General features: G+C 38.8%; 1 protein-coding gene across 4 annotated transcripts in view; it reads left to right on the top strand.

Annotated features, from left to right (window-relative positions):
* The window catches only part of INPP4B (inositol polyphosphate-4-phosphatase type II B), a gene marked incomplete at its 3' end in the record, with an annotated part of 719784 nt that overhangs the window by 645877 nt on the left and 47351 nt on the right, over positions 1-26556 (top strand). The gene's annotated exons all lie outside the window — the stretch shown is intronic.

Genomic DNA, 26556 nt, shown 5'->3' with positions numbered 1-26556 from the left:
ATATCTCTCCATCTTTTTGTATCATTTTTGATTTCTTTCATCAGTGTCTTATAGTTTTCTGCATACGGGTCTTTTGTCTCCTTAGGTAGGTTTATTCCTAGGTATTTTATTCTTTTTGTTGCAATGGTAAATGGGAGTGTTTCCTTAATTTCTCTTTCAGATTTTTCATCATTAGTGTATAGAAATGAAAGCGATTTCTGTGCAATAATTTTATATCCTACTATTTTAGCAAATTCATTGATTAGTTCTAGTAGTTTTCTGGTAGCATCTTTAGGATTCTCTATGTATAGTATCATGTCATCTGCAGACAGTGACAGTTTTACTTCTTCTTTTCTGGTTTGGATTCCTATTATTTCTTTTTCTTCTCTGATTGCTGTGGCTAAAACTTCCAAAACTATGTTGAATAATAGTGGTGAGAGTGGGCAACCTTGTCTTGTTCCTGATCTTAGTGGAAATGCTTTCAGTTTTTCACCATTGAGAACGATGTTGGCTGTGGGTTTGTTATATATGGCCTTTATTATGTTGAGGTAAGTTCCCTCTATGCCTACCTTCTGGAGAGCTTTTATCATAAATGGGTGTTGAATTTTGTCGAAAGCTTTCTCTGCATCTATTGAGATAACCATATGGTTTTTCTCCTTCAGTTTGTTAATATGGTGTATCACATTGATTGATTTGCGTTTGTTGAAGAATCCTTGCATTCCTGAGATAAACCCCACTTGATCATGGGGTTTATGATCCTTTTAATGTGCTGTTGGATTCTGTTTGCTAGTATTTTGTTGAGGATTTTTGGATCTATGTTCATCAGTGATATTAGCCTGTAGGTTTCATTTTTGGGACATCTTTGTCTGGTTTTGGTATCAGGGTGATGGTGGCCTCGTAGAATGAGTTTGGGAGTGTTCCTCACTCTGCTGTTTTTTGGAAGAGTTTGAGTAGGATAGGTGTTAGCTCTTCTCTATATGTTTGATAGAATTTGCCTGTGAAGCCATCTGGTCCTGGGCTTTTGTTTGTTGGAAGATTTTAAATCACAGTCTCAATTTGAGTGCTTGTGATTGGTCTGTTCATATTTTCTATTTCTTCCTGGTTCAGTCTCGGAAAGTTGTGTTTTTCTAAGAATGTGTCCATTTCCTCCAGGTTGTCCATTTCATTGGCATATAGCTGCTTGTAGTAGTCTCTCATGATCTTTTGTATTTCTGCAGTGTCAGTTGTTGCTTCCCCTGTTTCATTTCTAATTCTACTGATTTGAGTCTTCTCCCTTTCTTTCTTCATGAGTCTAGCTAATGGTTTATCAATTTTGCTTATCTTCTCAAAGAACCAGCTTTTAATTTATTGATCTTTGCTATTGTTTCTTCATTTCTTTTTCATTTATTCCTGATCTGATCTTTATGATTTCTTTCCTTCAGCTCAACTTTGGGGTTTTTTTGTCCTTCTTTCTGTAATTGCTTTAGGTGTAAGTTTAGGTTGTTTATTTGAGATGTTTCTTGTTTCTTGAGGTAGGATTGTATTGCTCTAAACTTCCCTCTTAGAACTGCTTTTGCTGCCTCCCATTGGTTTTGGGCCATCGTGTTTTCATTGTCATTTGTATCTAGTTATTTTTTTATTTCTTCTTTGACTTCTTCAGTGATCTCTTGGTTGTTAAGTAGTGTATTGTTTAGCCTCCATGTATATTCCTGTAATTGATATGTAGTCTCATAGCGTTGTGGTTGGAAAAGATACTTGATATGATTTCAATTTTCTTAAATTTACCAAGGCTTGATTTGTGACCCAAGATATGATCTATCCTGGAGAATGTTCTATGAGCACTTGAGAAGAAAGTGTATTCTGTTGTTTTTAGATGGAACGTCCTATAAATATCAATTAAGTCCATCTTGTTTAATGTGTCATCTAAAGCTTGTGTTTCGTTTTTTATTTTCATTTTGGATTATCTGTCTATTGGTGAAAGTGGGGTGTTAAAGTCCCCTACTATGATTGTGTTACTGTCAATTTCCCCTTTTATTGCTGTTAGCATTTGCCTTATGTATTGAGGTATTCCTATGTTGGGTGCATAAATATTTACAATTGTTATATCTTCTTCGTGGTTTGATCCCTTGATCATTATGTAGTGTCCTTCTTTGTTTCTTGTAATAGTCTTTATTTTTAGGTCGATTTTGTCTTATATGAGAATTACTACTCCAGCTTTCTTTTGATTTCCATATGTATGGAATATCTTTTTCCATCCCATCACTTTCAGTCTGTATGTGTCCCTAGGTCTGAAGTGGGTCTCTAATTGACAGTATATATACGGGTTTTATTTTTGTATCCCTTCAGCCAGTCTATGTCTTTTTTGTGTCCATTCAGCCAGTCTCTGTCTTTTGGTTGGAGCATTCAATCCATTTACATTTAGGGTAATTATCGATATGTACGTTCCTATTACCATTTTCTTAATTGTTTTGGGATTGTTATTGTAGGTCTTTTCCTTCTCTTGTGTTTCCTGCCTAGAGAAGTTTCTTTAGCATTTGTTGTAAAGCTGGTTTTGTGGTGTTGAATTCTCTTAACTTTTGCTTGTCTGTAAAGATTTTAATTTCTCCGTTGAATCTGAATGAGATCCTTGCTGGGCAGAATAATCTTGGTTGTAGAGTTTCCCTTTCATCACTTTAAATATGTCCTGCCACTCCCTTCTGGCTTGCAGAGTTTCTGCTGAAAGATCAGCTGTTAACCTTATGGGGATTCCCTTGTATGTTACTTGTTGTTTTTCCCTTGCTGCTTTGAATATTTTTTCTTTGTATTTAATTTTTGATTGTTTGATTAATATGTGTCTTGGCATGTTTCTCCTTAGATTTATCCTGTATGGGACTCCCTGCCCTTCCTGGACTTATTTCCTTTCCCATATTAAGGAAGTTTTCAACTATAATCTCTGCAAATATTTTCTCAGTCCCTTTCTTTTTCTCTTTTTCTTCTGGGACCCGTATTATTCGAATGTTGGTGCATTTAATGTTGTCCCAGAGGACTCTGAGGCTGTCCTCAATTCTTTTCATTGTTTTTTCTTTATTCTGCTCTGTGGTAGTTATTTCCACTATTTTATCTTCCAGGTCACTTATCCGTTCTTCTGCCTCAGTTATTCTGCTATTGATTCCTTCTAGAGAATTTTTAATTTCATTTATTGTGTTGTTCATCATTGTTCGTTTGTTGTTCAGTTCTTCTAGGTCCTTGTCAAACGATTCTTGCATTTTCTGCATTCTGTTTCCAAGATTTTGAATCATCTTTACTATCATTATTCTGAATTCTTTTTCAGGTAGACTGCCTATTTCCTCTTCATTTGTTTGGTCTGGTGGGTTTTTACTTTGCTCCTCCATCTGCTGTGTTTCTCTGTCCTCTCATTTTGCTTAACTTACTGTGTTTGGGGTCTCCTTTTCACAGGCTGCAGGTTCGTAGTTACAGTTGCTTTTGGTGTCTGCCCCCAGTGGCTAAGGTTGTTTCAGTGTGTTGTGTAGGCTTCCTGGTGGAGGGTATTATTGCTTGTATTCTGGTGGATGAGGCTGATACTTTTCTTTCTGGTGGGCAGGACCACATCCGGTGGTGTGTTTTGGGGTGTCTGTGACCTTATTATGATTTTAGGCAGCCTCTTTGCTACTGGGTGGGGTTGTGTTCCTGTCTTGCTAGTTGTTTGGTATAGGGTGTCCAGCACTGTAGCTTGCTGGTCGTTGAGTGGAGCTGCGCCTTAGTGTTGAGATGGAGATCTCTGGGAGAGCTTTCGCTGTTTTATATTACATGGAGTCCGGAGGTCTCTGGTGGACCAATGTCCTGAACTCGGCTCTCCCACCTCAGAGGCACAGGCCTTACAGCCGGCCAGAGCACCAAGAACCTGTAGAAAACAGAAATTTTTTCTTTAATCTTTCTATTGGTCTTCCTTTTAGAAAACAAGCAGTTCAATGTCATTATGTGAAGGCCTCACTCTGGCTTCACCTAATAGGGTTCAAAGAGTACAGGTAATTTGAATCTGGTTCTTGTGTTCATCTTCTTTTCTTCACCTAGGCTTCCCACCATCCTTCTTTTCCTGGGAATTCCCTGGTGGTCCAGTGGTTAGGACTCCGAGCTTTCACTGCCAAGGGCACAGCATTGATCCCCGGTCAGGGAACTGTGATCCCACAAGCCATGGCAAGAAAAAATAAAATAAAATTACACCTGTTCCTGAAGACAAAGTGTCACTCCATGCTTCTGGGAAAGGCTCTCTCAGTGACTTGTTGGTGGATAATTTTCTTACAGTTACTTGTAATTTGGAAGTAATTCCCATAATTTTTATAAACAACTTGATTTCTCTTTATATGGGTCCTTTCCAAGTGAGGTCCCTGGACCAGCAGCATCCGTGTCACCTGGAAATCTGTTAGTAATGCACATTCTCAGGGCCCTCCACAGGTCTATTGAACTTGCCCTGTAATCTGTTTTAGTAAGCCTTCCAAGTCATTTCTGATCCATACTAATGTTTGAGAACCAATGCTGTGTCATCCTTACTCAAAACATACATTATATTAAAAAATAGTTTGTTGGCAAAGTCTATGAAAGATATCAATACTACACAAAAACAATTATACACCTAAAAAGAAATATGTGTAAGTAATTGTTGAAGTATTTCTGATATATGAAATACAAAGTAATCCCTACATTCAAGTCATTGAAACTCTTCATGGGAATGTAAGTTTTAAAAATTGGAAGAACATGAGACCTCATATAAATTATTGCTAATTAAATATAGCTGTTTTAGAAATATATAAATATATCTCATGCTTGAAAACAGGATGTACTTTTGCATCAAATCAATTTTATTTCATTAGTTGAAATGAGTTGTCTTAACAGACTGAATTCTTCCTGATATTTTGTTTCCTGTTATGTCAACATATTTTTGAGACAACACTATCATAGATTTGGCACAGAATGAAGGTATGATGTGACTGTGGTTATTTTCCATAACAAAAGTCCAAACCGTATCTATGAAATTATACCAACATATGTAGGGTTTTTCCTCATGCAGAAATATTGTAACCTAAAGCATCACCGGGTTGCACTCCATTTAAGGAGGTACCTAAAAGCTTTATTAAGAGTAGGAATAAGGGTTAGGCTCTTTGTTAAGGAGGGAAAAACTACTATGTGGGATCATACTTATAATCCATATAATCTACTATTTTTCTTTCACAGTGAAATCAAGGGATAATTTGTAGCAGTGTTAAAAGGCTAAGTTAACCCTCTAAATATATTCCTTTCACTTATTCATCCATTTTGGATGTCCTGTCCATTAATTTACTCACCCTGTTTTTTTTATGATTTATGATCTAGTCAAATTCTACATGTTTTAAATAAAAAATTTTCCATTCTTCCCCAAATTTTTTTTTTAAATTAGGTATGTCCCCTACTTTTACAATACCAGGATATAATGAATAAATCATTTTAGCCTATATATTCACTCCCAATCAAATAGTTATCATCTTTCTGTTTATTCTTCTTATACATAGCTTTTATGGTCTAAAACATTTATTCTTCCCCAAATATTCTCTAATTCTGTTAAATATGTAGTAGATTCAATTGATAGTCTCAATTCAGCAGTCTACACACGTGGACTCCTTTTATCTAATACCTCTGTCGGCTTTACTGGGCATTCACCCCTTAGGAGTTAGTAATGGGGAGGGCAGTAAACTTAAAAGTTGCTAAACAACAGTACCTCATTTCCTTTCAGTGTGTTCAACATAGTCTGGTGATTTGTAGATTAATGTATTTGAAAATCTCAAGTTCATTTGGAAGAAATATTCAGTCAAATTCAAGTATTACTATCCTCCAACCCCATTTTCCTTGTATCTGCAGAAAGGTCATTAGTGGAAGCCTTGGTAGGTTGGAATGGCCTCTCTCTCTCTCTCTTCCTCTCTCCCTTTCGTGGAGGATTCATGGAATCTAGAGCTGAGAAGTACCTGTTACAGAGGAGGAACCCAAGAATGGGTGATCCCTTTCCTGTAAATCTTTGCTGAAAATTCTGAAGCAAGAAATATATAATGTCTGAAGTTGGTATCAAACAGAGCTATTGATGACTGGGAGGTCTGTTTGCGTCTGAGTACCGTGTGTTGTGGATTTCTCCCTTCACATCTTGGCCTAGTGATGCAGCTTTCAGACAGTAGTTCTGGCTGCCCAGACTGCAAGGCACAATAAATCATCAGGAGCTACTTCCCCTCAGGCCCTGCCGGTGATATTCACTGGCCCCTTTGATCAACCAGCAAAACTCCCGTGGGGCAGGTGTGAGTGTTTCTCTCTCTTCTGGCTCTGATCTTCCAGATGGGTTTGATGATCTCAGAAACCTTTCAAGGCCCCTTTTGTACCCACCTAAAGCATTAAGACACTTCAATGTTGGGTTAGCAAAATAAAGTCAAATAAAGTACTGCTGTAAATCACTAGTGCAAACTGCTCTGCAGTTTAGAGTCAGCATCGCATCTGATCCATAATTCGGGGCTCCTGACTTTGGTGGATAAAATGCTTCTTTCTTTCCCCTTTAACTGACCAAGGGTCAATTTATACTCTCCAATCTCTCATTTCTCTTTGTGATAATAATGTCCTTCTCTTGTCCTTTTTCCAAAACAAAGGAGAAGGATATTTTCATACGGTTCTATTGGAATGCTACCGTTTATTGGCTCCTATGTGAGTACTATAAGGGTGGGCTGTCTAGCATGTGAGCTAGGAAGGAAAATCAGGCAGCCTTTTGTGAGCTGTTATCAACTATCTCCACAATATTTGATATCCCTGTCTTACATATAATATTTCATCAACTATAGCATAACAATCTCACACAAAATATTTTTTAGAAAAAATCTTAGGCTCCCATTCAATTTAGCAGACATTGGTAGAGATCATATTATGTGTAAAACTTTGTACCCATCGCTATGAATGATGGAAGATGAATAAGATACAGTCTCTGCTTCTAATAGCTTACACTTTAATGACTCAGTGTGATCAAGGAATAATCTACCTTAACTCTAAATCTCTTTCCAGAATACTAGTTGCTATTCCGTAGTATTGATCCTTTCTGTGAATAATTTGGTTTTGTTTCTGTTGCTTTTGTTGTTCAAAAAGTGTTAGTTTCTCCTTGATCATTTTTGACATTCATTGTGTGGTGATGCATTGCCACAGATTTCACTTCTGCACGGGGAAAAGAAAAGTTTCTATGCATTCTTTCCATTCTTAGAAATAAGAGAACAGGATAAGAAGCTAATATTTTATAGATAATTAATTTTAGAGGAATTGTTTAAATAATTTTCCATGTATTCCACATAGGAAATGAGAAAAAATACATGATAGGGGGAGATTATCCATAAGTATAGGGAAAGGAGGACTAAGGAACCCACAAAAAAATGGAGACATGATTAGAGATTGAGGGTCATCGAACATCACTATAGCTAAATGAGAAGAATATCAACCACGAGAAGGTGACCAAGAATAACAAATGTGTTGATGAAGAAAGAAGCACGAGAATTAAAGAGAAGCTGTTAGATTCGGTGTTTAAGAGTATTTGATGACATTCGATGGAGTAGTTTTAATAAAAGCATGGGATGAAACCACATCAAAGGCATTCAAGGAGAGAACTCGTGTTGTACAAGTAGAGGAACAGAGTGAAAGCCACCCCTTAAGAAAGTTAAAGTGAATACAAGCAGAGAAGTGGAAAAGTAGGCTAAAAGCAAGTATCAGGTACGAAGGTTTTTCCCCTTTGTTTTTCTTTAGTTTAGTTTCCAAAGAGAGAGCGAAATTATAAAGACAGATTGAAATTGCCAGATGGTGGCTAGGGGCTAAGCACGTACCCTTGACCCTGCCAAGAGGTTCTGGAGAGGAGTACAATGATGAGGCCCCTGGAACTAGCCAGAAAGCCTGTGAGAGGCCCCGAGAGAGAGCAGAGGACAGGCCTCCCGTATGATGCAGAGCCAGAACCTTAGCTGAAAGGGAAAGGGTAGTATTCTGGCTTTTAGAAAAAGAAATCTGCTCTGCCTGGCTGAAGCCCTTTAACACCTGAAGAATTCCAACCAAAGGTCACAGTTGATTCTTTAAGATTGATGTTCTGAGCATAGAAAGTTTGAAAAGAGTCCAAAGAGTAGTTCTGCCTTGGTCTTCATACCCCTTCTGGTCCACCAATGTCGTCAGGTCTCCCATGGTCCTTTGATGGCTTCAGAGGAAAAAACCTTGAAGAAAGATTTTGTTCACATCCACCGTACTAACTTTCAAAATCAGATCAATCATGGTTTTCCTTGATATCTTATCAAATTCTTTTAATGTAATTAACTATAATTCACAAAATCTTTGCATGCATGCCATACACTCTGATGCACACTTTTGCTGAGGTAAGATTTAGTTAACAGGATGCAGTTTATTTTTGTGCCCTTTGGATTTATATTTTCAGTTAACATTTTTTATTTTTAGTATTTTGATTTATCTGATCTCTCATTTAAAAATAGACCAAAGGAGCAAAGCTGGTGCAGTTAAAGATAAAATTAGAAAGAAAATTATAATAAATATTAAAACTCAAAATAATGTGAAATATAAAAAAAGTTAACAGGACTCCACTGGGATAAGGAAAACCTTCAAATGAGAGGATTTCCCAGAAATAGATGAAAAAGAAAAGCTTGACTATGAATACAATGTTGAGTATCTAAAACGGGCTTTTGTTAGATCAGAGAATGGATCAACTCATTCCTTATATCTAATACTTTGTCTTTTTAAAATACTGCCGTTGAAAATTTAACCAGTTTTTCAAACTTAAGAGAGCTCTCTAGTAAATCAAGATAATCTTTCTAGAACAAGTGTGTGGTAATACTTCCCTGAATGAAGTTATTGGATTTTGTTTCTAGAAGGAATGAAAAGACTGGAACTACCAAGATATCATTCATAATTGTACTTCATGTGAAATGAATTGACAAATTGATACACATCAGACTATTGCTGAGAAAGAACTAGTTACAACGTTTATAACACATATTGTGCTCTGGAAGAAATCAGCCCTAGGTCTTGGCAAACATCTTTAACCTATCACACTGTTGGACTTTCCACACTGTTCGATGCCAGGGAGTGTGGGAGTGCAGTCACTGTCACATGCTAACAGGTATCTTGTGTTACAAATGGATAAAATCACCGAGGAGCAGCATGTAAATTAGTTCTTGGAATATTGAGCATATATCAGAGAAAAGAATTGCACCACATTTGCTCTGTTTATCAATGAAAATTAAGACTACTTAAATGGATATTCTCTTCAGTTAGTGGTTATTTTATGAGCTCTGTTGCAGACTAGAAAGTGTGCGATGAAATCAATACTGACAGCATCAGCTCCATGTGCCGCATAGATGGGCAATGCTCCATAAACAAAGAACGCTGCCTCTGAATATTCAATCACTTACTGCTTATTTACCTACAGTTGGCGTCCACGTGTGTTGACACTCACAGCGTGGCTCGCTGCCACCATGAGTTTGAACATGTTGCTTTCACTTCGTAGAATAAGTTATGGTGGGTGTTTCTTGTCCCTGCTTTTCAGAGCCCTCTGTCCTTACACTACCACCTAAACTGAGCCTGGCTCCCCAGTCCTTAGTAGGCTCTGGAAATGACTTGAATTTATAAAGTAAGGAAATGAGGTAAGGCAAATATCTCAAAAGACATAAACACATGCGCAGACATATGATTGCACACACACACACAAACAGACACACACACACGCGCGCAGGCACAACTTACTAAAAGTCGACAATCTGAGTGTTTCTGATTAGCATAGGGACTTTCTGATACAGGGTAACTGTTTCCCAGGTTTCAAAGTAAATTTCTAAATTATTACCTTTCTACCCACACGTGATAATACTAGATTTCCTCTGAAAGGTTCACATTCACATAGAGAGACCCTTTCTTAACATGAGGCCAGCCTCTCAACATTCACAGAACGGTGACATCAGAGGCTACGGTTTTATTCTGTCAACTGAGGTTCAGCTGTGGGTGACAAAAGGCACTGTTAGACCCTTCCCCCATCACTTGTCTCCCTTTTCCCAATATCTCTTTTATCTCTGCTGCCTTTCTACTGTCTGTAAACTTTGGGGGTGAGGTCAGGCTATGATTAACCTGCAATAGGATCGGGTAAAGACAAGGTGTCTGAATTAGAAAGGATATGCTAGCCTAGACTGTCCTGTGGTAAATTGAAAAATAATGCCAAATTCTTAGCAGCCATAGTAGTCAGAACCCAGTCATGCAAATGAGCATTCTAGGAATTTCCTGCAGAGTATTGGCGATAAACATGAGAAATTTGGGAGAAATTAACCAGGGCATTGTAGCCACCCAGCGCTTAGCAATAAGTAGCATGAAACTAGCAGTAGCTAACCCAGGTTCGGAAGAGACCTGAGTTGGATATAGTGGCACCAGAGCACAAAAGCTGTCCTTCCCCCACCCCCATCTAGGTTCTTGGTGGGGACTGTCCAGCAGAAGCTGGGACCATGGACAGAGAAGTTGCCCTACAACCAATTCCAGAGACAGCGGAAGAAACAGAGAGATTGAGAGAGAAATATACTAGCTTCTGGCTTCTTCCTTGCATTTAATCTCCCTCTTAATCCTCATTGCCCAAACGTAATTGTAGATCAGAGGGCAGCAAGTAGCTTGGGAAATGAGGCTACCTGTGATCAAGAGCAGAATGGGGAAGGGTTCAGGTAGATATGAGAGCAAATCAGCATTGACCAGCACAATTTACCCCTTTGCCGCTCAGCACCTCTCCTCATTTTTTATCCATACGAGTCATTTCAGAGAAATCCGTCTCTGGCTGTGGGGTCAGCAGCCTGTGTTTTGACAAGCCCCTTCCCAGGGAGTTCGCTGCACGATAAGATTTGAGAACCACTAGCTTAGATTTGTACGATGTAGATTTAGCTATCAAATTGTAAATCTGTGTTTTGCATTTCATTAGTACTCTAGACATGAATGTAAAAGGAAGCGAACATTTTTCAGAATAGTAAAACTGTACTATCTTTTATTTATTCGTTGTTTAACAAACATTTATTGACCTGAGCGAAATGTGTATATAAAGCAACTAGCTGTAATCATGATTCTGTTCAATGTGAGATTACCTTGATTTATTATGTCAAGCTAAATCCATGTGTCTAAGTTTCCTAAGCACAAAGAATAATCTGAATACTATAGATTATTTTGGTATTTTTAACAATCTTAAGGATATAAAATGACAGAAGATATAAGAATTTTCTTAACACATGCCAATCCTTCCAATAGAACTATAAATTACTATGACATAATTTATTTAGTAATAATTTCTGTTTTATGGACATCTCAACTTTGATACTATGTAGACATCCAGATAGACAAATGAAAAATCCTGTTAGTCATCCAAATATTTTGCTTAGTTTGTTTCAAACTATGTGTATTTGGAAACATTCAGATGGCTGAGGAATTTTTCACATGTTACCCATATGTTTGGCTTTGCATAGACATATAAAAAGATGAGTAAAGGGGATTGTCAGTACACAGGAAAAATATGTTATCATGCAGGACTTCCTGAAAGTTGGAAATGTTCCCCCAAAAGCAGACAAAAGTGGAAATTGAAGGTTACTGTCTTTAATTTTTCTTCCCCCATTTTTCTAGTCAGCTGCTCTAGTCAGCCTTTGCCACATAACTTCACTGAAACTGGTTTTGTCAGGTTTTCTACCTGTCAAAGCCAATGCTCAGTTCTCTGTCCTCATCCTACTTGATCTAGTAATAGGTTTGAGATGGTTATTTTTTCCCTCTTTCATCACTGGTCTTCCAGGCCATCACCCTACTCTTCTGTGATCACTCCTGCCCCCCTGGCTGTTGCGTTTCAACCTCCATTACTGATTCCACATTATCTTTCTGACCTCTAAATGCTGAGGGTACCAGGATTTAGTCCATGGATGTCTACTCCGCTCCCTTGTTGAACGGCCTCATTGCTTTAAATACCATCCTTTAATTATCCACCTCCATACCTGCATCACCAGCCCATCTCTCTTCCCTAAATTTATATATCCTGCTCAACACCTCAAACTCTGTTCCTGATGTGCCCCTAAAAATTTATTCTTCCCACTATCTTCCCCATTTCAGTTTTTATCATTTCTAACTTTTTGTTGTTTCAGAAAAAAATGGGAGTCACCCTTGACTCTTCTCTTTTTTTCACACCCCATCAGAAGATTTCATTGGCTGTATTTTCGAAATGTATGTTCAGCTCTGTCCACCTGTATTGCTACCACTCTGTGCAAATCCTTGTTATTCTTGCTTCCAGATTATGACAAAACCTCCCCGTCTCTTTGTTTCCTCTCTCAACCTCATTCAGTAGTCTTTTTTGATCACAACAGCCAAAGTGACCTTTAAAAATGAAAATCGAATCATGTCACTCTTCAAAATCTTCCAATAACCCCCTGTTTTTTATTGCAGAATAACAATCTAAATTGTTACAATGGCTTCTAAGCGTCCCCATAATCTGGCAAAAAAAATTGGATATTTTGACTCCACTCTCTTCTCTCTCTCTCTCTCTGTGTCTCTCCCTCTCCTTGTCCCTCCCTTCCTCCCTTGCTTCACTCTGTCCCACAATGACCTCTTGCTGTTTCTTAGGACTTTTCCATTGGCTGTTTCCTCTGCCTTAAATGCTTCCCCCCATAAGGATCACTTACCTCCTTTAAGTCGTTCTCCAAATGTCACTTTCTCAGTAAGGCCTTTCTTGACCACCCTCTTTAAAATTGCAATCTCTGGTGCCCTGGTCCCCTTCTCGCTTTATTTTTTCTCCACAGCATCTATCATGCACCTTGCTTGGTTATAACTCCTGATCAGAACATAAGCTTCATGAGGACAAGTCTCCTGTCTATTTGTTGACTTTATTTACCAATAAACAAAAGCATTGTCTGGCACATAGCTTATACTCCATAAATATTTGTTGAATGAATGGGATAGATTGGGTCATTTGTTTAGTTGGATGTTTTGAAGAATCAGAGAACAATTGGATCTTGGAAATAATCTAATCTAAAGTATTTCAAAGAACACTCTTTCTGCTAATAATTGTTGGGCAATGAAAGAATTCTATAGTCAAATGATTTTGGAATTCACGTTATCACACTGAAAGTTTTGAGAAGATCTATAGCATAGCCAGCAATCGTTTTATGTAAAGAATCAGAAAGTAAATAATTCAGATTTTGCAGGCCGTGTGATCTGTCACAACTTCTGGACTCTGCTACTGAAGTGCAAAATAAGCCATTAACAATATGTAAATTAATGAACTTGGCTGAATTCTAATGAAACTGTATTTATAAAAACAGAATTGACTGGGTTTAGTTTGCAAGCCATAGTTTCCCAACCCTAATCTACACTGCCTATACTTTAATTTTGTTTAAAATAGCATTTTTATTACATTATAGGACCACCAAAAAAACCCTATAAAATATTCATTAGCATCTTGTTAAATAAGTGGTCCTCAGGTCATAGTTTAAGAAACACTGATCTAGTTTAACCCTATAATTTGTTATGAGGGGTTTGGGATCCAGGATAGATTTTGTTAAATTCACACATGCAGCTAGTGGGAGAACAGGGATATATCCTATTATTTTCTGACTCCCAGTTAAGTGTTCTTTTCACTTTTATGCCGCAACTCTTCCATTGCTGTCTAAGGACTCTGATCTTCTAAATTTAAAATTTATTTTCAACTCATTGCAGAGAAACTCCGATGTACTTACCTGTTGAAATTTTTAATGTTGATGAAGATTAAGATAATTTTTTAATTTGGTATGTCTTTTGAAGCACTCCTGTGTCTTTTTGAAAAGAAAAGTGATACTGAACCACACTGAATTTTAATTTTCTATGTGCACGTTAAACCGCAGACATAGACTTTTAGTGTCCATTAACTTGTACTCTGAATCGCAGCAACAAATACAAACAACACTACAAGTAACAAAGGTAGACACATATACCCTCATACACACATACAAATGGCCACCTCCCTGTTCAACTCAGCATTTATCTCTGCATCTTCTATGTTACTTCATTGCCCTCACAAATTAGATGTATCAACCCTATTGTCAAGTTTATGAGGGTAAAAACTCAGATTTCCAGCCTTTTAGTCATCCTTCCATTTTTCTATGTTCTTTCCTTCTCACTGGGGCTCTCCTTTCTTTAGACTTCATCACGCACTGAAGATTGGCCGGACTTCCAGTAAACCCGTCTAGTTAGTATGCACAGAATAGCATGAAAACAAAAGAGACGAATTCAATTGAAAGTTCACTTAGGTGAATCATTTGATGCTCTGAGTGCCTCCATGTCATTATCAGCTAAATGAGAATAATTACTACATATGTACCTGTACTTCATCTACCAGTATCTCACTAGAGAAAGGAAGTTAATATTTCCAGTGTCAGTTTCCTGATAAGTTGTCACACCACACTTACGAACATTAGCGAGATGGATAAGATAATGGTTGAGCCTCTCAAGAGAGTTCTGCTTCTCCTGTATACACACATTGATCCAGTTAGATTTGATTGTAAAACTCTTTCTTTTATTTTTTTAAGTCTTTATTGAATTTGTTACAATATTGCTACTGCTTTATGTTTTGGTTTTTTGCCCACGAGGCATGTGGGATCTTAGCTCCCCCAACCAGGGATCAAACCTGCACCCCCTGCATTGGAAAGTGAAGTCTTAACCACTGGACCACCAGGGAAGTCCTATAAAGCTCTTTCTGTAGTTTGAACTAACCTGCCTCTCTTCCCCATTCAACAGCCTCTTTCCTTCTCAGTCTTGTCTGTAACCCTTCAAATACCTACCTATATTAATCTTAATGATTTTTTTAACATAGTCTCTGCTTCTCTGATAATCTTTCCAAAAAAGCACATTTTTCTTTTTGGAACACCCACATAGAGATGAGCTCCTGAAATTGAAATTGGATAGGCAGCAGAGAGCAGTGGCGTGAAGCGAGATCTTAGTTCCCTGCCCAGGAATTGGACCTGGGTAACCTGGATGGAAACCAGCAATCCTAGCCACTAGTCCACCAGGGGCTAGAGGCTAGGAACAAGGTTCCCCTGGCTCTTACCCCCATTGAGAAATGCATTTCTCAAGGAAGCAAAAACTGTAGAAACAGGTACAAAGTTTATTATTAGAGACATGGTACAACAAATGGGAGAGCACACAGAGAAAGTTTGTTTAGTTAAGACAGAAGCGAGGCAGAGATACACACCAGGAGAGAAAAGCTGTGGGCATCCCCCCTAATGAGGAGGAATGCAGTAAAGAGGTGGTTAAATCATTTCTATAGGGCAGTTCTTCTGGGTCTTTGTTCACCTTTGGCCAATTATCTGGTTTCTTTTTCCACACCTGACCTGCCCTAGGACCTCCCCAACACGTGTGCACAACTTTTTTCACAGATGGATTCCAGCCCACAGGCCTATGGGGGGCCTGGGCATCACCTATTTTGGGGTGGTGCCCCCTCCTTTCTGACCCCCAAGAAGCCTCCAAGGTGCAGTGTCTCCCTTTGCCCCAACGTGACCTGTTCATCTTTTACTCAAACAGGGTTTAGCCCCTGTCTGTCCCTGCCATGACTGTTATCTTAAAGTGTCCACAGGAAACAAAGTCCAGCCATTTTCGCTGTTCCTGTTGTAATTTCTATCTCAAAGTGCAAGCAGGAGACAGGTTGTAAATATCTAGCCTAGAGCCCACCTGTTTCCTTCCTCAGGAAGTGTAAACAGGAAGCTAGTTGTAAATTCCCAGCCTGGAGCCCATCTACCTCCTGCCTAACAAAGTCATCACTCTTTGGAACTGGCCGCACAGTGAGGAATGAGGTGGATATTAGAAATCTTAGGACTCATCTTCCCTTTTGGAAATAAATATCTAAATTTGACCTGAATTAATACCAGTCTCCTATGAATTCAGTTTCAGGATAGTACCGCATCCAGTAAACAGCCCAACAATTAAAAATAACTAAAAATTAGTTCCAACTTTCAATTAAACATCAAAGAGGAGACAACTGACAACTCATTATTTTACTTTTTAAATCCTTTTTTCCAAATGTTTAAGTCACTCATCGATTGAGCACATCACTCTCCCAGACAGTCACTATTTACTTACCATTCCACCTTTCCCAAAACCATGAGTGCAAGGCCTTCTGTTTCATTCCAGTCCACCTCCCCATCCACCTTTCTTTCTTCATGCTTCCACTTCTGCAGAACAAAACTCCAGATAAAGCACAACTCTTCTCTGAAGTCAGGTAAGGGGGAAAAATTGAAGACTCAAAGATAAAATTATCTTTATCAGACACATCAGGAAAGGGAAATATGGCAACACACATAGATTAATACATTTTGTTGCTATCAACAAATTATAAATGTCTGAGAATCCTAGATGATCAAACTGGAGGTCACTTAAAGCCAATAAAAGGAGCTATATGAATGGAAAAAAAGGTAGGCCGTATAATCTTAATACCCCCTTTCTCTTCATTTTGGAGTCTTCTAAAGCAGCTTTAGTTCCATAATCATCTTCCTCTATTTTACCTCATTTATAACTTTTTAAATACCTCAGGAGTTATTTATTTTATTCTATATAGTATGAAGCATTAAAGGTCTCATTCTTTTTTTAATTTTTATTTTGTATTGGAGCATAGTTGATTAACAAAGTTTGTTAGTGTACGGCAGAGTGATTCAGTTACACATATACATGTATCTATTCTTTTTCAAATTCTTTTCCCATTTAGGTTATTACAGAATATTGAGCAACATGTTGGTTATCTGTTTTAAATACAGCAGTATGTACATATCAGTCCCAAACTCCCAATCTGTCCCAACCCCCCAAGCCTTCCCTGCTGGTAACCATAAGTTCTTTTTTTTTTTTAAGATTCTTTTTTGATGTGGACCATTGTTTTTCAGTCTTTTATAGAATTTGTTACAATATTGCTTCTGTTTTATATTTCGGAGTTTTGGCCGCGAGGCATGTGGGGTCTTAGCTCCCCAACCAGGGATTGAACCCGCACCCCCTGCACTGGAAGGCGAAGTCTTAACCACTGGACTGCCAGGGAAGTCCCCGGTAGCCAGAAGTTCTTTCTCTAAGTCTGTAAGTCTGTTTCAAGATCTCATTCTTACTTGCCTCCAAGAGCCTAAAGAGGTAATCCAGAGACCATTGGAGAAAAGCCCATTCTTCTCAACTGTCTCCCCTTTTCTTTGACCATTATTCTGGCAGTTTTGGAGTCAGTTCCTTCTGCATTATCAAAAAAAGGAGGGCCATGGAAGAGGTGAACCCTTCTTCTTTGGAGAAGGCCTTATTATGTGTCTACCTCTCTGGCCTGCCATTTGACCTTGGTATATTTCACGGGCTGCCTGGCTCTTACATGGGCAGGGAGGTGAGGTGCTGGAATTACCCCCAAAAGCTGCTTCCCTCTCAGTCCTAAACTTTGAGAAATCTATTCTTGCTTTGGTCCTCAGACTTTTGTGCGTAGTGTGTGCTCTCAACAGGTATTTTCTTGCTGTTGCTCTAAAATGCAAGAGCTTAGAAATTGAGCTGGAAGGAAAAAAGGGGACCATCCAACTCCCCTCAGTGCTAAGGACCCAGGCCACTTAAAAGCAGGCAAAAAATAATCCAAGCAGTACAACCAGGCTAACAGGAAGACTGACCTGGGGATTTGTATGAGGCCTCTTTCATACTCAAATTTTCTATTTTCTGTTAATAAAAATATCTCAATATCTTGAGAAGCAGAACTTAAATTTTTGAGAGTCATCTGCCTGCAATCCATCTCCCAACCTTTGACATACTCTAAATTGTTTGGAGATTCTGAAATTAAATAATGAATGATTTCTTTGAAAAAATGAAAATAGGAAAAAATATTAATGGGTTATAATTCTACTCTTCTCCCTACACACCAAGTCCCATGGCCTTCAATGTGCAATAGTGAGTGAGGAAATTCTAAACAAATTGTTAACACATTACTTTTAATGTATTTTGACAGTTAGTTCTAAAGTTCATCTTTTCCTTTGCTATGGGTGATGCAACCTTGAAATTTATTTAAGAGGAAACAGTGAAAATGTACAGGCCAAAAATATTTTTCAGCTCTGATCAGGTTGGGAATTTGATATTTGATTTCTGATACTGCCTTTTTTGTAAATTGTAAATCAGATTTAAGTAAAGCTGGTATCAGTGGGGCTTTTTCTTTTATAATTTTCAAGACTTTACAGCCTCTGAAAGAGCATAATTTCCAATTTTAAGACATCTCAATGGCTTTCATCTAATTGCATTTGTTTGTTTGTTAGTGCATTTAACTATAATTGTTTCAGAATTAATTATAGAAAAGATTTGATATTACAGAATGTAGTACTAACCAGAGTGGACTGTGAAAACTTTGTTCTTCATATGTTCATTTTATCATACTTAGAAGAACAGGTCCTTCACTTTTTTTTTTTTACTGTAGTTGTTCTGGTAATTTATTGCTAGGTAACAAATTATCCCATGTTTACTGATATAAAATTAGAATCATTTTATTTATGCTCACAGATTCTGTGGGTTAGTTATTCAGACAGGAAAGGTGGGGAAGTTTGTCTCCACTCCAAGATATCTGGGACCTCAGTTGGAAAGAAGAATGGCTGGTATCCCTTAAGTGACTGGGAACTGGAGTCATCGGCCGGCTTCTGCACTCACATTCTGACCACTGGGCTAGGATGACTCAAAGGCTGGGCTCAGCTAAAACTGTTGACCGGAGTACCTAAATAGGACCCTCCATGTGACTTGGGCTTCTCCGAGCCTAGTACATGGGTTCTTATAGGGAATATCCCAAAAGAGGGAATACAGACAGTAAAGTTCCAAGAGAATAAGGCAGAAGCTTCATAGTCATTTATGACCTGGCATCCAAAGTCACGTAGCATCACGTCTGCCATTAATCAACATGGTCACAAGCCCACCTAGCTTCCAGATGAAGGTACAAAGACTCCACCTTCTTTATAGAAGGAGCGTCAAAGAACGTGGGGCTATGTTTTAAAACCATCACTGTAGAATGGACTTGTAGACATGGTGCAGGGGAAGGGGAGGCTGGGACGCATTGAGAGAGTAGCACTGACACATCTACACTACCATGTGGAAAATAGATAGTTAGTGGGAAGCCACCGTATAGCACAGGGTGCTTTGTGATGACCTAGAGGCGTGGGACGGGGAGGGTGAGAGGGAGGCTCTAGAGGGAGGGGATATATGTATACATATAGTTGATTCACTCGGTGTACAGCAGAAGCTAACACAACATTGTAAAACAATTATAATCCAATAAAGATGTAAAAAAAATCATAAAAAAGAAGTGATTAATGGGATGCTTTCCATAAGTACTCTTCCTTATTTGTGATTCCTCACCTCTAAAGCAACAGTACACATTTGCAATATTGCTGATCAGTGTTAAAAATGCCTGTATAACCAGGTGTTTACCTTAGAATGCTTTTGATTGCAAGTGACAGAAACCCTGACTCAAACTGGCATCAATTAACAAAATTGAAAATTTCAGCAGTAAGACAGGCAACCAGTTAAGAGAGGGTTGGTTTAGTGGCTTAGCAGTACTGAAAAGACACTTCTCTGCCTTATTTCATGACTCTTAGTGTTGACTTTATCCTACATCTAGTTCCTTCCTGAAGAAAGTCTTGCTGGCGTGAGCAGTTATTCCCATGCTCAACTGTATGCTCAAGCAAAGAGATAAAGAGAGCTTTCCTCCCCTTCTACTTTACAGAGTCCTGAGCCTCACTCAGCTGGAACAGCATAGGTCACTTACATAACCCTGAAACAATTTCTGAGGTCAAAGGCAAGTTCTGATTGGCTTAGATTTACCTGCTCATCCCTGAACTATTCCTGATTTCAAAGGGGGTGGAATTATACCACTTGACTTTATCCTGGGGGTGTGATTGATCCCTGTAAATGTTGTGCCTGTTTCCCACTGGGAAATAGGTGGAATAGGTGAGGGGAAGGCGGCTGTGATTTCTATTTCATCTTGGAACATTCTCTGACAACATAAAATCATTTGACCATGAAGTGACGGAGCTATTGCCTTGGCCTCATTAGCATCATAGTTCAATGAGCCGAGAGTTCACGGTCCCATTCCTGTTCACTGGTCAGCACCCTGCCTTCGAGTCAAGCCAATGTCATATTTAGAGCTGCCGTTGTTAAAGAAATCCCATTTGACAAAACAAGGAAAAAATAGCTACTACAAAGTAACTCTGAACTTGGCTGTTCTGTCCCAGCAAGGAGTGGTGGGAGAACAGTCACTGGCTTTCTGAATGTTTGGGATCATGTGTGTGCACCTGTGTCTGTATGAGAGAATATTTCTTACTTTGGATAAATTCGGACTTTTGCCTGAGAAAGTAGGCTTTCTATCTGAGGCTATGAACTCTTCTTAAGAACTGTGAATGTCTTCCTCTGTTTTTCAGAGGTGACACAGAACTGAATAATGTAGACTCTTCTGCCAAGACTTTTTTTTTTTTTTTTTTTTTTTTTTTGCGGTACGCGGGCCTCTCACTGTTGTAGCCTCTCCCGTTGCGGAGCACAGGCTCCGGACGCGCAGGCTCAGCGGCCATGGCTCACGGGCCCAGCCGCTCCGCGGCATGTGGGATCTTCCCGGACCGGGGCACGACCCCGCGTCCCCTGCATCGGCAGGCGGACTCTCAACCACTGCGCCACCAGGGAAGCCCTCTGCCAAGACTTTTATTCATGGTTTTCCACTACAGCATGACAGGGTTATTGTCCTCACTTTGCTGTTGAGAAAATAGGGACAGAGGGTTAAGCAGCTTGCTATGACCACATGTCAAAGCAGGGACGGAGTTGGCATTAGTAATCATTTTCCTGGAATCTTGGCTCAGTGCTTTCTTTACAAAGAATTATGAAAGTTCCAAACGGAGAAAGAGAACAGGTCATAAAATACAAGCACTTTGGAACCCATCACCCAGTCTCAGAAATGTTGTGAGAAACAAATAAATATTTGTAGACATAATGGAAACCCCCTTTGTACGCTTTTTGGTTCCCACCCCTCACCTTCCCTTCTCTGAGAAAATCAGTATCCTGAATTTGGCATTTTGCGTTCTCATACATATTTTTCCTCTGTATGTGTGTATCCATAAAAAATATGGCAAAGGTTTGCACATTTAACTTTATATTATTGCTGTTATCTTGTATGAATCATTTTTTTTTGCTCAACATAGTTTTTAGTATATATCCATGCTCATACGTCTAGCATGTTTATTCATTTTACCTATTATATAATATTCCATGTCATAAATATATATACATATGTATGACAGATTATCATCATTTAGATTTTTGCTGCTGTTTAATATCATAAGCAGTAATGCACTGTATATTCTTATACCTTTTACCTTCTGATTACTTTCATGAACCCCACTGGAAAAAAAGAATACTTTTATGGAGATAAGCATAGAGATTCAATTGCTCTAAGTTCAGTTCTAGAGTAATGCATGAGTGAGTACCAGAAGCAAGACTTATTGCCATATTTACATTTGAAGAAACTCATTCTATATCTAAAACAGTTACTGAGCAGAACCTTACGGGGCCTTCCCAGGAGACTCCTCCCCCATATCTTCTGCTTTATCTCCCCTCTGAAGTACCCAGATAACAGTATTGATGTATATTTCCTGAGTTGTTTTACAAATGCTAAAACCACCACCAAATGGAAGAAGTTACCTACTTGATGACCATGAGCATGTAGCCCCCAGACCTACCAGCACCTAAGGGTTGATAATGTTAACCCCTGTGACACTGCCCTGTTACATCGCCATCAGCCAATCAGAGAACTGTGCACGAGCTGATCACATACCCTGGGACTCCACTCCCTCACCTTGTCTTTAAAAATGCTTTGCTGAAGTCCATCAGGGAGTTTGGGCTTTTTGAGCACTAGGTAACCAGGACTCCTTGCTTGTTACCCTGCAGTAAACACTGCACTTTCCTTCACTACAGCCCGGTGTCAGTAGATTAGCTTTACTGCTCATGGGTGGGCAGACCCAAGTTTGGTTCAGTAACAAAACCAATCCATGTTCTGTGTATACCATGATTTACAGTTGCTATATCAGGATCTATCGTTATATCTTGAAATCTCACCTATTTAGTCATTACTAATCCTACTTCTTTCCAGATCCAGACCTGAATTTCTGTGGCCTGCAGGACTTTTATCAGGCTGAAAAAAAATGGCAGCAGTCATAGTGATGGACTGAATAAACGAAGCTTTATCATTACAGAAATAGAAACAGTGGCTTGAAAATTTTAAGAACATCAATTGACTTCCTTCTAAAAAGCATGCCATGGGGAGAAGGGGTGAAATTTCTATGGGACATCATTTCTGTGGATCTGAAAGCACTATCTTTATGTAGATAAAAATGAGCAAAGGATGGCCATTTGTTTGACTTATTTTAGGAACATTGTAGTCTGTTTAAAATGGCTGATTTAAAAATCTCCATGTCAACTGTGAAACTAAATTATTTTGAAATATTATTATGCTTTGTTCTGAATCCTCAGAATTCTGAAGAAGCTGGTCCATTGTGTTAATACTGGAATTATTTTTTGGATCAGCAGCCAACCGTGAAGACACTGATACAGATTTGAGGGAAATTACTGGCATAGGACTTGGGAGACTGGATTTTTTTTTTTTTTTTTTTTTTTTTTTTGTGGTACGCGGGCCTCTCACCGTTGCAGCCTCTCCCGTTGCAGAGCACAGGCTCTGGACGCGCAGGTTCAGCAGCCATGGCTCACAGGCCCAGCCACTCTGCGGCATGTGGGATCTTCCTGGACCAGGGCACAAACCCGTGTCCCCTGCATCAGCAGGCGGATTCTCAACCACTGCGCCACCAGGGAAGCCCCTTAAGAGACTGGATTTTTGACTTGACCGTCTGACTATGAACCTTGTGAAAAAGTCACCTAAGCATCTTGGACATGAGGTTGCCCTAGATCAGTGCTTTGCAAGTTTTTTATGTTGACCATATACAGGTGTTTAATCAATTTAGTGGGTTGGGGCCAACATTCAAAAGAAAGCAACATGGAATAGAACAAAATATATTCAGGGTGCCGTGAACGCACTAAGGGTAAATATTATTTCATAAAATTTTTGTTACAAAGGGATGAGTGTGCATAACTGCTATGGGACATTGTATAAAGTAAAATTCTTCTTCTGTATTGCTTTTAAAGTTATTTGAAAGTCATTTTTACCAGGTGATTTAAAAAACAGTCTCGGGGACCTCTCAGATATGATTATGTCCATAATTAAAATTCACCAGGTGCTCTCATTTTTAGGAGGAAGCCCAGATATCCCAAAATATCAGAATAGACTCTTTATAATTCTTGCCTCTAGGACTGTGCCCTCCAAGGACTTGGTGAACCACAAGCTTCCTGTTTCCATAGTACTGCCTCATATGTCCATGCCTTTGTTGACATTTTTCTCTTGGCCTCAAATACTCTCTGTAGACACAAAGCATTACCTTTACTAGAAACCTTTCCATACTCAACTATTCTTCATTGAATTGGCCACTCCTTTTCTTAGGTCCCTGTTATCATTTTTACTGTCTTGCGTCATAGCCCACGGTACACTTGACCACAGTTAATAATGGTGTAAAAAATCTATCCCACCCTACCAGACCATGGAAATTTGGAGGTCAGGTCTTTGTATCATAAGAACTTGGTATATTTATAGGACACTCCATCCAAAAACAACAGAATACACATTTTTCTCAAGTGCTCATGGAACATTCTCCAGGATAGATCATATCTTAGGTCACAAATCAAGCCTTGGTAAATTTAAGAAAATTGAAATTGTATCAAGTATCTTTTCTGACCACAACGCCATGAGACTAGATATCAATTACAGGAAAAGATCTGTAAAAAATACAAACACATGGAGGCTAAACAATACACTACTTAATAATGAAGAGATCACTGAAGAAATCAAAGAGGAAATCAAAAAATACCTAGAAACAAATGACAATGGAGACACAACGACCCAAAACCTGTGGGATGCAGCAAAAGCAGTTCTAAGGGGGAAGTTTATAGCAATACAAGCCCACCTTAAGAAGCAGGAAACATCTCGAATAAACAACCTAACCTTGCACCTCAAGCAATTAGAGAAAGAAGAACAAAAAAACCCCAAAGCTAGCAGAAGGAAAGAAATCATAAAAATCAGATCAGAAATAAATGAAAAAGAAATGAAGGAAATAATAGCAAAGATCAATAAAGCTAAAAGCTGGTTCTTTGAGAAGATAAACAAAATAGATAAACCACTAGCCAGACTCATCAAGAAAAAAAGGGAGAAGACTCAAATCAATAGAATCAGAAATGAAAAAGGAGAGGTAACAACTGACACTGCAGAGATAAAAGAGATCATGAGAGATTACTACAAGCAACTCTATGCCAATAAAATGGACAATCTGGAAGAAATGGACAAATTCTTAGAAATGCATAAGAACTTGGTTTTTTTTTTTTTCCTTTTCTTATACATATGTACTCTGTTCTCCCTTGCTCTTAAAATAACTGTATTATTTTAAAACAATATATATTTATTGTGTCTCAAATGACATAAAAAGGCAGTTGAGGAAGGGATAGATTGGGAGTTTTTGATTGACATGTACACACTGTTATATTTAAAATAGATAACCAACAAGGACCTACTGTATAGCACAGAGAACTCTGCTCAGTATTTTGTAATACCTAAATGGGGAACGAATTTGAAAAAGAAGAGATACACATATATGTATAGCTGCATTACTTTGCTGTATACCTGAAACCAACACGACATTGTTAATCAACTATACTCCAATAGTAAATAAAAAATTATTTAAAAGGCAGTTGAAAAATCACCCTCAATCCCATAACCCGAAGAGGAGCACTGTTAGTATCTAAACCGATGTCTTGCTCTGCCTGCATTCACATAGAGAGAGAGGTAAGCATGCACACAAGTGCAGGCACACACACGCAATGTTACACCAATAAATTCCTTTATTAATATGACCAGTTTTTCCTTTCAACAATGTCAAGGACACTTTCTCTGTCAACGATATACCTGTACACAATTTTAAATAGCTGCTTGTTATTCTAAGTCATGGATTGTTTTTGGTTTTGTTTTGGTTGCCATTTATCAACGTTAAGGGCAGTGATGGCAGATCTGACTTATTCCTTGTGTGCTAAAAGTATCAGTTAGAAGGCACCGTTATTGTCCTTACTTTCTTCAATTAGCTGTAGAGTCCTGAGCTGGCTTTGCAGCTCTCTTCAAGGCATTCTACATTATGCCTCCTTCCCTTATCCTTGGGCTGTGTCCTGTTAAAATCTCTGTGTATCAGAGTCTCCTACCTAGCGAGGCAATGTCTTTAGGGAAAGCTTCTCTTTCTTAAGAGAATCATTGGGACTTCCCTAGTAGTCAAGTGCTTAAGGCTTCACGCTTCCAATGGAGGGGGCACGGGTTCGATCCCTGGTCGGGGGACTAAGATCCTACATGGTGCGCAGTGTGGCCAAAAAATTAAAAAAAAAAAAATCGTCTCTAGTTACACGGTAAAAATTTGACATTTAACAGTTTTCCCATTTAGGAACTAATAAAGTAGAATCATGCATATATTTATATGAATATTTTGAATCTCATCTCCCTAAAACAAGGTATGAATCTGGATTGTACCTGACCTTCCTCTATTCTGTGGACAGGAAATTCAAGATGATATATAATTGTTTTCAATGCTCAGTGCCATTTTACCAACCACTTCCATTCTTTGGTAGATATAGATTGCTAGTACAGTTCATTAGGTTATTTCCTCTACTCTCTAGAGCTAAAGTTAAGAGCTACTCAGATATATTATTCTAATAAAATGAAACATCTGGTACAGTTTTGGAAAGTGCCAAGCTTCATTATGATGAAAGCTTATTTGTGTCATTTTTGTGTGTGTGTGTGATCTGACTCAGGAACAGATCATCTGTTTCTTCAGTGTAACTGGATAGCCTACGTATAGTCCATGTTGTTCTTATGTATTTTCTCCTGTTTTTAGCCTCAATTAAAGCTCTCGGGAGTTCTTCATCCGTCAGTTTGTGGCTTACACAGTAGAGTGTATTTTCATACCGTACGGTACTAACCCAACCACTCTCTTAGACTTTTTGTTTCCATCTCTATATTCTAATCTTGAATCCTATCTTACTGAGTCTCAGGAATACTGGTGTCATAGTGTGCATTGCCTTAGGTTTTTGTTTTTTTTGTTTTTCTGGGTTTTTTTGCGGTACGCGGGCCTCTCACTGTTGCGGCCTCTCCCGTTGCGGAGCACAGGGTCCGGCCGCACAGGCTCAGCAGCCATGGCTCACGGGCCCAGCCGCTCCGCGGCATGTGGGATCTTCCTGGACCGGGGCACGAACCCGTGTCCCCTGCATCAGCAGGCGGACTCTCAACCACTGCGCCACCAGGGAAGCCCTGGAGATATTTTTGATGGTCACAATGGGAAGGATACTACTGGCTCCTAAAAGGTAGAGGTCAGGGATGCTGCTTAACATCCCACAATGCAGAATATAGGCCCACTCCCTACAACCAAGTGTTAGCCAGTCCAGAATATCAATATTGCCTAGTTTGAG

This window comes from Grampus griseus (genome assembly GCF_964374135.1).
Source record: "Grampus griseus genome assembly, chromosome: 4".
Classification (NCBI taxonomy): Eukaryota; Metazoa; Chordata; class Mammalia; order Artiodactyla; family Delphinidae; genus Grampus; species Grampus griseus.
Note: the sequence above shows the minus strand (reverse complement) of the source record. Positions and strands in the feature narration are given on the sequence as shown.